At 40.3% G+C, this 14,225-nt stretch overlaps 1 protein-coding gene across 4 annotated transcripts in view; it reads left to right on the top strand.

The window, feature by feature from the left end:
• kirrel3b (kirre like nephrin family adhesion molecule 3b) overlaps nucleotides 1-14,225 on the top strand; it is a 160,179-nt gene that overhangs the window by 12,809 nt on the left and 133,145 nt on the right. The window lies entirely within an intron of this gene.

The raw sequence follows: 14,225 nt of genomic DNA, 5'->3' as shown, positions 1-14,225 counted from the left end.
ACGTACGTCCTGCCACGTTTTTTTTTTTTGCATATTTCTGAGTTTGTGTGTTAGCACGCACACCTGTGTGCAAGATCGCTTGCATTGTGTATGGCGTGTACTTAGTGTTGGTGCGTGTGCATGTGTAAGCGTGTGCGTGTGCGTGGTTGTGTGAAGAAACCATGGAAGGCCGTCCAGGGGAGAGCACTGCATTTCGAAAGGTGCCAGAATGAGTTTGTCACAGAGAGCGTAAACTTGAAGAGAAAGGGGACTGTAGAGAGAGAGAGGCTTTCCCCAGGCACCCACAGTCTGTCAGACTGATTAAGTCACACGGCTAGAGTGAGAGTTTAGAAACTGAACCAGAGCATGCATGGGGGTGCGTATGATGACAGCAAAGAAATAAAGAAATAAATAGCAACATGGAAGTATTAAGATGACGGCATATCACGTGTGCACTTACTTATACCTGACCCTAGAGACTCATGCTGGGACACGACATACCAGCCTACATCCCGTCATCCCACCCCACGGCTTCCCCACCCTGCGGCGACATAAAGCAGGTCAGGGCCATCTTAAAGTTCACTAAATGCGACATGACAGGACAACTCTAACATATGCCTGTATGTCAGTGAAGCAAATAGATGACTGATGGCAGAGCTCCGTGTCTTAAGGGGAAGAGAGAACACACAGACTTAATTTTTGTCTTCATTTTTGCTTTTAGTTTCCTCTCAGATTTGCAATAGAAAATGTAGCACACAAGCGGCAACATTGGACTTGACAATGCATGTCTGTCCTTTTTTTTTTTAAACACTAGCACACAAAACATCATCCCACTTGCAGGCTTGGCCTGTCTGTTACTGTTTCTATATGTGGCAGAAATGCCAAGGACCTTCGAACCCTCTAGAAAGGATGGCAGACCATACCGCGTGGCTGTGTCATCCTCCAGACTAAAAGATGAACTCTTGTTCTTTGTCCCAGCGACCCTGGCTGCTCTGAGAAGCCCCAGTTACCCTCAATCTTTCTCTATCAGTCTCTTTTTGGCTCAGTGAAAAGACAACTGACTTGTTGACATACGGCAGATGGGTAAGATCATTAACAGTACTGAGGGCTGCCCACATGGAAAACTTTGGCATGAAGTGCAAATGAGAGTGGATAGGAACTCACTCTCCGTAATGCCCTCAGTAAATCCAGGTATGTGGTAGATACTGCTCACCAGTTAAAATGTTTTAAAAAAGGCTGGTATATAAACTTTATCCTCCCACGACTGGCCACCCCCGTACTGAAATTAACATCACTCGTCCTCTCCTCCACAGGCTCCACAGTCCCATTGCTATAGCAAAGCACAAACTATAGCACCTCCAGCATCAAATGCTAATTGCTAGGTATTCAGAGAGAAAAGCCCTCACTGAATTAGAAGTCATTTAGCAAGAGACTGAGTTCAGCACAACACTGTGATGCCTAAGAGCTAATGTCTCTGCTATCTGGCAGAGAACTCTGTGAATGTAGCGCCAAATGAAAACATGTCTTTATCTGCATTATAATGCAAATTTAAACCTGGGCCTGGCTTTGACAGTAATCACCACGGCAGAACAGAACAGTTTATAGGTTCAAAGTATTTAAACAATAAACAAGAAAACTACTTTTTATGAGCAAATATGGCTTTTGACAGTGTTCAGGGCCCAAAATCGATGCACACAAAACAGCACTTTGGTCAGTGCAAAGATTCTAATTTGTAAGACAAGAATTTAATTCAGTTGTGTTTCTTCCAAAGGGAAATGATATACATAGATTTCTCTGTATTCTGAGCACTGCAGGAAGTACTTTTTTCTGGCGCAAACAATGAGGGCAATGTGCGTCTTTGATCAAGGGCATGTCTATGTTGATGACAATGAGGAATCTGCTGGCTGTCCCAAGAGTCTTGTAACCTTACCTTCAAAGTTTCCTTCCCAACATCCTCTCTACTGCAGCTGCCTTTAGTGTTGTTTATCACATATTTTATTCATCCATTTATCTATTTATTTATTCATCTTGCCAACATTGGAAACTGATCAGCAGAGAACTGCAACGTCTGATTACAAATATGTGTCCAAATTACTGAACAAATAGAACAAAATCCCTAAAGCAGAAGCTTGACATCTGCAATGAAGTAACTCAGTGCAATGTCATTCTGAAAATTTCATAGTGAGTCTATATGTGTCTGTGTTTTTGGTAGCAATGTGATCTGTGTGAGAGGCCAGTTCATCGCTGCCACTCTATCTCCAGTTTTCTTCAGGCCATTCACTGACACTTCATCGTGCCCTCTGTCTGTGCTGTATCAGCAAGACAGGCATAAAGAGCAATCCTCCATGACTGGGACTGACCTCACTGCTGTGGCTGGGTCAAGGTCTGGGCCAGTGGCACCAGCTGGGGTCCCCCTGCCACTTGCAATACATACTTTGATAGCATCACACTAGTGCAGACAGCATGAGCAGGTCATAGTGACAGACACTTGAAGACTACTGTGTGGAGGTCTCTGATCTATTTATTTATGAGGGGCCTTTTAATTAATTTACCATCACATTTATGTGACTGACTAATGCCTGATATATATTATCAGCAATAATGACGCTGATAGTAATGGTAATAATAATAAAAGTAATAGTAACAACAATAATTTTAACAGAAACCTAGACAATTGAATAAATATCATCATTAAAAATGTAATTTAGTTTACCCAAACATCCAGCCTGTAGAGGCTATTATATTTATTAGTAGACAGCATAACTGCATGAATTGTGTACCGAATTCAAAAGAGCCTTACAAGTAACCTGAAGGAAACTCTTTATTATTATCTCCGTTTTCCTCCTTTTTCTGTATATACTTGATGGAAACTTGCTGGATTTTGCAATCTGTTGTGTTGCATTGTTAATAGAAGTTGATGGCTGTGCGAATGGTGCAGCACTTGTGGCAGCCTGCTCCAATAGCTCTAATAATGTTGTCTTTCTTTGCATTTCTTGAGATTTCCCAATTAGCTTTTTATGCTAATAATAGTGATATTGCAATGAGCTCTTCAGATTTAACATCTGTTATGACACTTAACCGTGGAAACTGACTTTTTTTCATGTTAAAGCAGTTGGTGGCGCTTTCCGAAGCCTAAATGATGCCTAGGACAAGACCCTGAAACGAGGCTGACTGAAGAGGAGATGTTGTGTATGCAGAGCTGAAGCATAATGGAGAGAAATAAGGAGGATGTTTCAACTATTTTTTTTCCCTTGATCACAATGGAAAGTGTGAGGTCACAAGCAGATAAAATGGTTGAGATTAGAGCACTGACAAGGACACAATGGGAATATCAGAAAGATATATCGCAATATTTGGTTCACCGACGCATGGCTGCAGGAACAACTCTAATATCTTTCTTCTCAGCTTTCTGACTACGTTGGCACACAGAACGGTAATAGTGAGATTGGAGGAACTGAAGTGTGTTTAACATCAGAAAGTATAGATAGCAGAGTCCACCTTTATTACCTGCCGATGCTGTGTGTGGCTTCCTCAGCTAAGATGTTGGAAAAGCTACAAAAACAACACCCCAAGGCATTCGTAGAGATCTCTGGAGATTTCTATATCAACCATCTCTGCTGCACTTTAACTTTCTTAATGTTTATCAGTGATTTTTTTTATTTTATTTTCATTCAGCCCTTAACAATAGTACATCTTTAATCATAATTTATACTGAAGCAATATCATTTCTCTAGACTCACTGAACACACACACTGCATGGCTAAATATGGCACATTCGATGAATGACCAAAACTTTACTTTAGGCCGTAGACTGTACACTGAACTGTATTTTCATGTTCAGTCTCACTGTCAGCTGGTCAATAAAACAATAAAACACAACAAAGTAATGAAAAGAATATGCCCACTGAGCCAGACATGGAGCCACAGAGCCAGCTCAGACTCTTTAATCCAGCCAACACTTTTTCTTTTGCTTCTTCTTGCAGAGTGCTCTAAACCTGCTGTGAAATTGAATTTTCCACCTCTGTGTGTACGTGAACCAGCCAAGCACCGCATTGTAAGAGTACTCAATTAGCTCCCAAGGCAGAAGCCAAAATGTTTTTCAACTGCAAATATATTCTTCACAGGGCAAGCTCTCATTAGAATAATGCTTATATCGCTATAGCAAAGAGTGAGAATGCCAAGGCTGAAAATAGAAACAATGTGAAGCTTTGATACAAATTAAAGGTTCCCCCATGCCATAACTTATATGTAGAGATAGAATAGCCTTCGCTATATAAGAAATGTTAACCTCTGCTCGAAAGGTCTCATTAGCAATGGTAAACACCCATCAAATCTGGAGAACAAAAGAGATTCTAATGCTTTCTCAAAGTTAAAAAGTGAAAATGAATCATGTTGTTTACCAAATGTGCCGACAGTGAAACGGTTGACTGAAGCATTAGGAATAATCTGCGCTGACAAGTAGCAAAACATTTAGCTGAGAAACTGACACTGAAGTCACACAAGCATACAAACTTTTCTTTTTTATTCCCAGCTGAATTGCTGAAAAGAGGCCAAAATGAAAAGAGAAAAAAAAAAAAGACGCAAACACAAAAGCAAGTTCCAACAGCTGGAGAAAGACAGTGACAACAGCAGCTACCCCTTCAGAACCCACACATTCAGTGTTGTTTGACTAAAGTGGCTCTGTGGCACTAATGCAGTGGATGTAGAACAGACAGGGTCAGGGGGTTGTCATCATTTGCCGGTGACCCACAGTGCCCCCTCACTCTCATTATTGAGGTGCCAGCGACTCCAAATTTAGAGCTCCTATGTTTGCCACCTGCCCTGGGTCTTGTATATCAGCCCTGATAGACACACACACACACACACACACATACACAGGTTTCAAATGAGAAGAGAGGGGTTTGTTAATAGTTTGTGCTAGTGGGATTCACACTCACAGCCCGAGCTAGTGTAAAATATGCTCAGAGTCTTTTACAAGTAGGGCTCTGTCACATATTTTTGTGGACTGTGATTAAAACCGAGATGATGTGTCGCTCTGCAAGATTTATTGTAAGTGGGATTTTGGGCGATATGAGGTGACATGGGTAAAGGTGTTTCTGTGAGTGATTTTGTTTTCCCCGTTCTCCCGTTTCAATTTGAACTCACTTTCCACAGACAATTATCACATTATATTCTTTCAAATTCATTCCAAGACAATCTAATAATGAAACCCCCATTGGTTTTAAATTGAAGCATCTGTTTTATCTTTCACGCATATATTGTGGTTGACGAAACAATGTTTTGTGCTCCTTGCTTAACACACATAGTGTGAAATAGACTGAAAAAGAAAAACACTGTTAGTTAATTAAACTGATTTACTTCATAGTCCTCTCCCTATTCAATTTGATGCTGAAGCAATTACAGGGATGGATAGATTAAAACGAATTAAATTGGCTGTTTCTTTTTATTTTTCCTTACGTAAAAGTCAAGCTTCAAGAACATGGTTTAACTTTAACATGTTGACCATAGAGGATAAAGATCAAGATCATGCATCAATCTATTGTGCCTGTTTCCCTGACAGCTGAAATGACAACTGGTTATGTAAACACAGGTGAGGTTTGATGTGTGTGCGCCTTTAAAGGTAGGCATTTGTGTCTGCTATAATACCTCTGAGTTAACCTTCCTGGGGCTTTTAACAGAGCACACCGATTAGCACACCCTCTGTAAGGCAGAGACTGCACTGGGATTAACCTTGTTTTGAAAATGGCTCGATCTTAGTGTGACGTAGCTTTGGACATGCCATCACACCCAATATAAACTAGCTGTTAATGGACTTAACGGTGCCAAGAACCACCCTCATGACATATGATCACATTTGAGATTTATATTGTTTGCCTTCGACCACTCACTACTTGCTATTGCTTCAAATTAATGCTAATTCATTGGCAAGTCATTTTGTCTCCTTGTCCCTCTCTGAAACAGAATGTATTTTTTCTCAGAATGGCCTCGATTCAATTTTGCGATGTGCACTGACTTCCCCTACCTTAGGAGAACAAGGGAAGTCTGGTTGTGTCACTTAAGGCAAACCATGGTTACATGGCAGATGTTTCATAATGCTGGTATAAACAGTAATGAACTGAGAGTGGACTTCGTCAGGTCATGTCAGGAGAGAGACACGGATGCAACAGAAAAGAGGGAAGATGTACCTTTAATCCTCCCCATTAACAGACTCCATTGCCTGAGATTGTGGCTGTTGGATTCTCTATTTGAGATGAGCTGTATTTCCTGAGAAATTGAAACAGGATGATGGAGATCAGTGACAATACCGGCTGGATAATCGTGCCCAAATCACAGCCATCTGCTCTCAATCTCCACCACGATCTACAGGCGCTAACGTCAATCCGTCCCCCAATAAATCCTTAAATCCCTACAATCTGTAGCACTCAGCTTAGAACCGCTGTTAATCTACCTAGCGAGTCCACATTACTGAACAGGAAGGTACAACATTCCCTGGACCTTTCATCCATCCAGTAGCCGAATTTGGCCCTCTTTATAGCCCACTTCAGAGATTTATTACTGTTTAATAGCCTCTCAAATCAAGCAGATGCAAACTCATTTTTATGTTGTCAAATCTACACTGAATCAGAGCTAAAGGGGGCTTAACCCAATACAGTTACTTAGTTTTTGCCTGTAGAATTTGTTGATTCAACGAAAACTGGAACATTGAGTAGATACCAGCATTACTGAGTAGAAATGCAAAACAAGCAGACTGACCCATTATGAGATGTTTTAACAGCAAATCTTGTATGGGTGGAATACGTTAGGTTTATGAAATCATGTCTACTTTGGATTGTGTAATTCAAGCAGATTTGCCACAAGATGAAAGCAAATACCCAATGCTACAAAATAAGTGACTTGTTTTCATGAAAACAGCCAGATACAGTCAACAAAACAGTACCACTTAACAGTGTTACCACTTAAGACAAAGGGTCCTGACTTTGTGGTTAAAGGGCAATTTCAAAGACCCGAAGTACCAATTGGCTAGCTGTTGAGTTTGATAGGATGAAAAATCTTGATAAATGAGATGTACCTTGACTTTTCGTGATGAATCCACTTGACCGCAAACCTCAACCCCAGTACCCATTATTGCCTGGAATGCCACGATTTGTGATTACTGTGCCCGCCACAGAGGTCAGCACCAAGGTTTTTCTTCTGAGCACTTACATGGCAAAAGTTAAAAGCAAACAGTAAACTTACAACACCTACGTTTAGCATGGAACAATAAAGCAGTTTCTTCTTGACACCCACTGGATTTGGTAATGTTCTTTAGATCTATGTCTTTAAAACCGATCTCTTGATTTGTGGGTCTTGGAACCCTGCAGTGTGATTAATGCCCACGCCAGCCATTATATTTCTGTAAATGTACATATATTGTAAATCTGTGCTTATGAAACGGTTTTCTGTTGCTTTCCTCCTGGGGCCATGTGAAGGTCTTTCTGGTTATATACATGCCATGGCAACAGAAGAATTTCCTCCACCTTTCTTGATATCTTCCTTTAGTGGAGCATTGAGACAGAGGGCAAAGGACGCTTTCTCACATCTATTATTCTGTCACCTTCAGAATAGAAGCACTAATGGGGCTTAATCTTATTCCTAGTGCTTCACATATTTTTATTTTTTTTGTCAGCACTGCTTCTCATCAGACTTTATCAAAACACAACCAAGTAGTTAGACACTACTAAAAATGGAACTGGTTTTGTTTTGTTTACAGCCTCCAGATATATATTTTTGGTCTGTAATTAGGCATTCACAGTATTCGTGATATTTGGCTATTTTTAAGGCTAACATTCTTACATGTAACCAATCAATAGCTTTGTTGGGCTTTGCTGTGTTTAGATATTGACCAAAATAGAAGAGGACCTCTCCAACTTTCCACGGAAAAAAGAAAGAGCAAAATCATAACAATAACTGTGGTGGGAATTGCATTTACTAGAAAAGCAAATGTGAAGTAATCTTTTTTGAAAAGCCGGAAAAAGAGAAATGTGAATCAGATAGCTCTCGGTTTACTGGTTTGAAGCAAACAAAACTGCATTGTGTGGTTTCACAAGAGGGTGGCAGCATTGGTTATATTGCCAGTGTTTCGATTAAGTAGAGGAAGTTGTAATAACAGAAAACAAAAATTGAGGAGAAAAATATATCTATAATAGCAACAACAACTGTGGTGGATGTCTACAAATGGAAAAAAAAACATTCATTCATTGTTAATTGTTTGACTTTTTTTTTCTTTAGCTTAATTTCAAATCCATAGAACTCAAGAACAGACTGTTTACTTTGAGAAGCTGACTGCGAACTGAAGCACCTCAAATTAAACCTCAAATTAAAGGAGCATTCAATGTAGGCTTTGCTGCACTAATTATGACAGTGGAGTCTCAAAGACGCTGGCAAGCCCCTCCTATTACCCTTTCCAAGAGAAGTACCCCAAAAAGGAGCATTGAACTGAAGTAGAAATACACTGCAGACTTAAATCACATTTGTTTTTGTGAGTTCAGCAGCTTGTGTCTGAATTATAGTGAGCTTTCTTCAATCAGAGAACATCAAGGTCCTTTTGTTGCTATGTTGTTTAAGACAGGATCTTCAGCCACGTTATGCTCTTAAAATAATATTTAATAATTGATCAATATGGACATACAGAATATCAGCATGGGAATTAAAAAAAACAAACAATTAAAATAACATAAAGCTTTAATTACTTTTATTGTCTCTCTTTAGATGTTGGATTTGTGCCTGTTAAATATTGACACAATTTAAAGTTGAGTGATAATAATCACATTTATTGCTAACATGGCTGAGTTATCGAAATAATTTTTTAAAAACTGATTCCGAAGTATTAGTTTTTGTCCTTGTAATTGTTTAGCTGCTGTTGTCATTTTTAGTTCGAACTATAACAAATACAAAATGTAATATTCCATTAAACCGTAAAGTAAAAAAAAACTGCTGTAAATAAAAAACGCAAGTTCACAGATGGCTGTCAAAATTCAGGAATGTACAACATTATGATGGCCAAATTGATTAAACTTGGCATGCCACAGCTCTTTGGTACTTATCCTGTAGAGTTGACACAGTCAGATAACACATTGTTACAATACCAGAAAATGCTTTTTGCCATATCAAATAAAAGCTCATTACTTATGTAACTGTCCAACATACTCCCATTTATCTAAAGCATCCCACTCCTTCAAATTCCTAAAGTCTATCACTTTTCTTTACCTGATATTAATAACCTGAGATGACAACCAAAGTCATTTAATATCTTTTGTCTGATTTTCTTCCAGCATTTGGATTTTTTTTATTTTTTTTTATATATATATTTATATATATATATCAATCGCTGTGCATTTCAAAAACACAATCTGTGCATTCCGAAAACACAATCTGCAACATCTGTGTGCTTAAAATGTAAACAAACAGCACCTGCGGGCATCTGTAGGGGATTAGCCTTCGAAAACACGCTAAATGCAGCATTGCATCAGAGTAAAAGTTGGATAACTCTTTGAAGATATGACCCTTAATCTTCCCTTTTTTCTGTTAATCTTACTCTGTGAAAGTTAGATCAAATATCAATAAAAGTTCATTAGTATTCACCATTTATTGTAAGCGTCAGGTATATTTGCTTTCTGAAAAAAAAAAACATTTTGGAACATGAAGAGTCAAAATGCGTGTCTTCACGAACTGTTAATGTCTGGAGCCTTATTTAGGAATTCGGTGGATAAGCACTTGTTTTCCCTTGGTAAATTGTCAAATGCTTATATAAAAAAGAAGACATGAAACCAAAAAGCCTGGACATAGTCTTTACTGTGTAGACATTAAATCTTCACTGTGAGTTGGGAATACTTAGTGTAAGTTGCTATGGCAATAAGCAAAGCAGGCATGTTGTTGGGGGAATTCAATGTGGGGCTCAGTTATGGATGACTAACGTGCTGTGCTCAACTAGCTTTGCAGTTGCAGAGATCATATCTTTATGCAAGATTGAGCTTTCCTCCATTTAGCATTAGCTGGATGAGATGGATGCACACATGCAGCTCCATCTCATTTGATGGTTCTCAGGGGGGTTGTTGCATGAAAAGCATGGAAAAGGAAAGCTAAAAGCAGAAATATCTAATTTATGATGACACATCCATGTAAATCAGTTCCTCTGCTCACAGTATTAAGTACTCAACATCATAAACACCCTGCAGGTTGATACAGTGCAGTCTAGTGCAGCAGGTAGGTAACATTTAGTACTTTTGCTGTTAACGAGCAGGAATGTCAGCGTGAACGGATGGAATTTAAGTAAAAGCATAATCTTCTCTTAATCATAGCCAAGCAGTTCCTGTTCCTAAACCTAACTACCTCAGGTTCCAGAGACAAACTGAAAAGCTTGTTGAAGAATGTTGAAAGAAATGTGCTATCAGGATTTGATTCTCTCAGGTGAATTGAGTTAAAGCAGCTGCCATCTCATGTTAGATTTAACAAAGGATCAAAACAGTTCCAGAACTTTTTCCAATAAATTGTTGGTAAATAATTTGTTTGTTCCCAGCATCTGATTCTGCTTGGGCAGTGTGCCATGGCAGAGGGCCCATTTCTATTTGCACAGATGTATCTGTCTGCATCGCTCTTACCACTTTCTCATATGAGAACGTTTCCATTGCAGGTGGACGGACGGACGGTCCTTTGCTTGATGTGCAGCTCTCCAAAATGCCAACAGTGCATAGGCTGTGGAGATGACGCTATACTTTGGTCGAATGCTGATTAGCTGAAAGTTAGCTGGAGTTGGATTAAGCCGACAACACTCAATTTCGTAATGAAAAGGATGAAGCAACAAAAATCAACAAGAAAGCAACAAAGCTCACTTGCTAACGCTTCAATCCACAATCCAGCACAAAGTAGATCTTTGTCCATGTTCACATATGTCTGTTACACAGCAGAGCAAAGCTAAAGAACCAGCTACAGTGGCAACATAAAAAAGAGCGGTCCACAGCCCTGACTGTCCACATATCTCATAACACTACCACCAAGTGGCAGAAAAATACAATAGTATGTACACATGTGAATGCAAAGCCCCACTTAAGAGCAGGCAGAAGTTGATCTGGGCTCATCGATGACAAAGGATGGTTTGTGTGTTTTCACAGAGGTGCGACTGCCTTTGTGAAACAGCCAGCATTTGATGCCCTAGGAATGACAACTTGGGAATGAGAGCTTTTTTCTGTTTATTTCACTGAAATAATTTGAATTTTTAAAACTAAACGTGGTGTTTAAAACCAATGTCCCTTTGCAAAGAGGCCAAGTTTCATCCAGCATGCAGAAAGGACAGCGACAACAGTGATGGAAAACAAATTCCATTGACGATATGAAAATTGGTGAACACTGATTTTGTACTAGTTTAATGAAATACTGTGTTACTGTATTAGCATATGTAATTATTTTCTTGTACATTCATACAAAAATGATAATAAAGTCATATTATGGGACATGAGTCAATACATTCAACACCATGACAGTTTTGCAGACTACCGCAAGAGTAGAAATAATTATATCAGCGGTGTTAAGATGTATATTTAATCAAGTTTTGCAAAGATATATAGTAAATCACCAAACCACCATAGTAGTGAATATTAAATCAAATTTAAAAGATATGTGATTAGATTATATAAGAACAGAATAATAATGCATATTTAGGTAGAAAACCAAGTGACTTCAATTCTAATAGGTGTGAATTGACTCCTAAATCCTGTTGGCAACATGCATTACGGTATAGTTACAAAGTCAGGAGAGCATTTTAAGTAGAAGAACACCAATGACTGTTCTTCAGTGAAGATTATCTACAACCAGCCCAAGAGCCATCCATTTAAGTGACTTTATCATTACCAGGCACAAAGTATGGATCCACAGAGCGAAATAGAATAGCTGGGAAACTAATGGCACTTGACAGATACTGGTATGAGATAGCATGCTTATCTTTGTATTATGTGAGAAGAAGGCATTTTCCCAGATCACAGTGTGTGTGGTGGAAATGTGGAGGGAGTTGTGGTGGGGGGGTGGGAAAGGATGATGGTAAAGAAAAGGATGGAACAAGACGGAACAACCCACTTTGTCACTTTCAAACCAGTAATTTGTAACGGCCGGTTAAATGCTACTTCCTATTCTCCCCATGTCTCTTCAGAGCAAATGTGAAATGTGAAAGAAATGTTAAAGCCAAGTTTTGGCTTTAGAACATTTTAATAAATCATCTACGTTACGTTCTTGCCCCCCTCTATCGACTCACTTGAAAGCAATCAAACCTTCACAGTGGCACTACTCAGAGCAATAGATTTATCTCTGTAATACTGGTGTGAAATGGAGGAAAGAGTAATAAGGTAGGGCAACAGTTTCAGGAAGCAACAGATGCTCTTATATAAGTCTTATATAAGTATATAATGTGTGCAATTATGCACTACAGTAGATTTAATTAATTGATATTTGCTCCTAAATCTGTTTTATGTGTAATATGACAGATTCATATTCCATTTCTGAAGGTAGGATTCCAGGCTGACAAGCAAGCATCACGCGAAACACCAGAGTTGTGAGCCTCCCCAGTGATATGCACAGTGCTCTCTACAAGGTGGGTGGTTCCACCCCATGATTGCTAATTACAATTAGTTATGATTCAATTACACAAGGTCAGTGACAAAATCAGTCTTTTACGGACCCAGCTCTGTGTCAGATTATTGACTGTGAGGTACCACTCAACATGCCCAGACCTGTAATTTAATATTTACTCATCAGCAGAGAAGCGTATAGAGTTTTTATTGATAGGCATACGTAAAGAAGGCTGTAATGTATAGCCCTTCCTTTCAACATCACCTTGTGAGGTAGCTATTTAGTCATGAATGATGAATTGGAGAGGAGGAGCTTTTTTCTTGTTTTTTTTTTAAAGTCATTTTTTTGGCACTGATCTGAGACTTGACTGAGCAGCACCGGAGATTGCATTACCTCCCCATAGGCTGTTTACACAGCCTAAGTGATAAGAGAAATTACTTAGTAAATAACTAAGACATCCCTGTAAGCTCTCCTCCTCTGTGCAAGTGTGTTTGTGTGTGCGTGTTTCATACACTTATCTACTAAACTGTTCTTAATTAACTGGGTGATTGTTTTCACCAGATTGGCCCCAGTGATTAGAAAGTGGGTCCTGAGCATGTGTGCATTTGTGTGTGTTCTGAACAGTTTGAAGGTTGCTCTGGTGAAGGTCACGCTGGAAGAGAGTCTCATTAGAGCTGTAGGAGATGATATGTAACATATCATATATCTTTCGCTCTGATGCTGTCAGTCTGGCTTTCTGAACACTTGTCATTAAGGGGAAATCTGCTTGTTTACAGACGCAAACTGATCTGACTTGGATATATTTCATATTATAATCTAAAAAAACTCATAAATCTTACATCCATCCATCCATCCATCATCTGCCGCTTATCCGGGGGTCGGGTCGCGGGGGCAGCAGCTTGAGCAGAGAAACCCAGACGTCTCTGTCCCCGGCCACTTCTTCCAGCTCTTCCGGGGGGACCCCGAGGCGTTCCCAGGCCAGCCGAGAGACATAGTCTCTCCAGCGTGTCCTGGGTCTTCCCCGGGGTCTCCTCCCAGTGGGACGTGCCCGGAACACCTCCCCAGGGAGGCGCCCAGGGGGCATCCTAACCAGATGCCCGAGCCACCTCATCTGACTCCTCTCAATGCGGAGGAGCAGCGGTTCTACTCCGAGCCCCTCCCGGATGACTGAGCTTCTCACCCTATCTCTAAGGGAGAGCCCAGACACCCTGCGGAGGAAACCCATTTCGGCCGCTTGTATTCGCGATTTTGTTCTTTCGGTCACTACCCACAACTCGTGACCATAGGTGAGGATGGGAACGTAGATTGACCAGTAAGTAGAGAGCTTCGCCTTCTGGCTCAGCTCCCTCTTCACAACGACGGGTCGGTGCAGAGCCCGCAACACTGCAGACGCCGCACCGATCCGCCCGTCAATCTCCCGCTCCATTCGTCCCTCACTCGTGAACAAGACCCCGAGATACTTGAACTCCTCCACTTGGGGAAGGATCTCATTCCCGACCCGGAGAGAGCATTCCACCCTTTTCCGGCTGAGAACCATAGTCTCGGATTTGGAGGTGCTGATTCTCATCCCAGCCGCTTCACACTCGGCTGCGAATCGCTCCAGTGAGAGCTGAAGGTCACGGCCTGACGACGCTAACAGAACCACATCATCT

The sequence above is a fragment of the Leuresthes tenuis genome, unplaced genomic scaffold (assembly GCF_036924035.1).
Source record: "Leuresthes tenuis unplaced genomic scaffold, fLeuTen1.0.hap1 SCAF_9, whole genome shotgun sequence".
Classification (NCBI taxonomy): Eukaryota; Metazoa; Chordata; class Actinopteri; order Atheriniformes; family Atherinopsidae; genus Leuresthes; species Leuresthes tenuis.
This window is presented reverse-complemented; position numbering and strand designations above follow the sequence as displayed.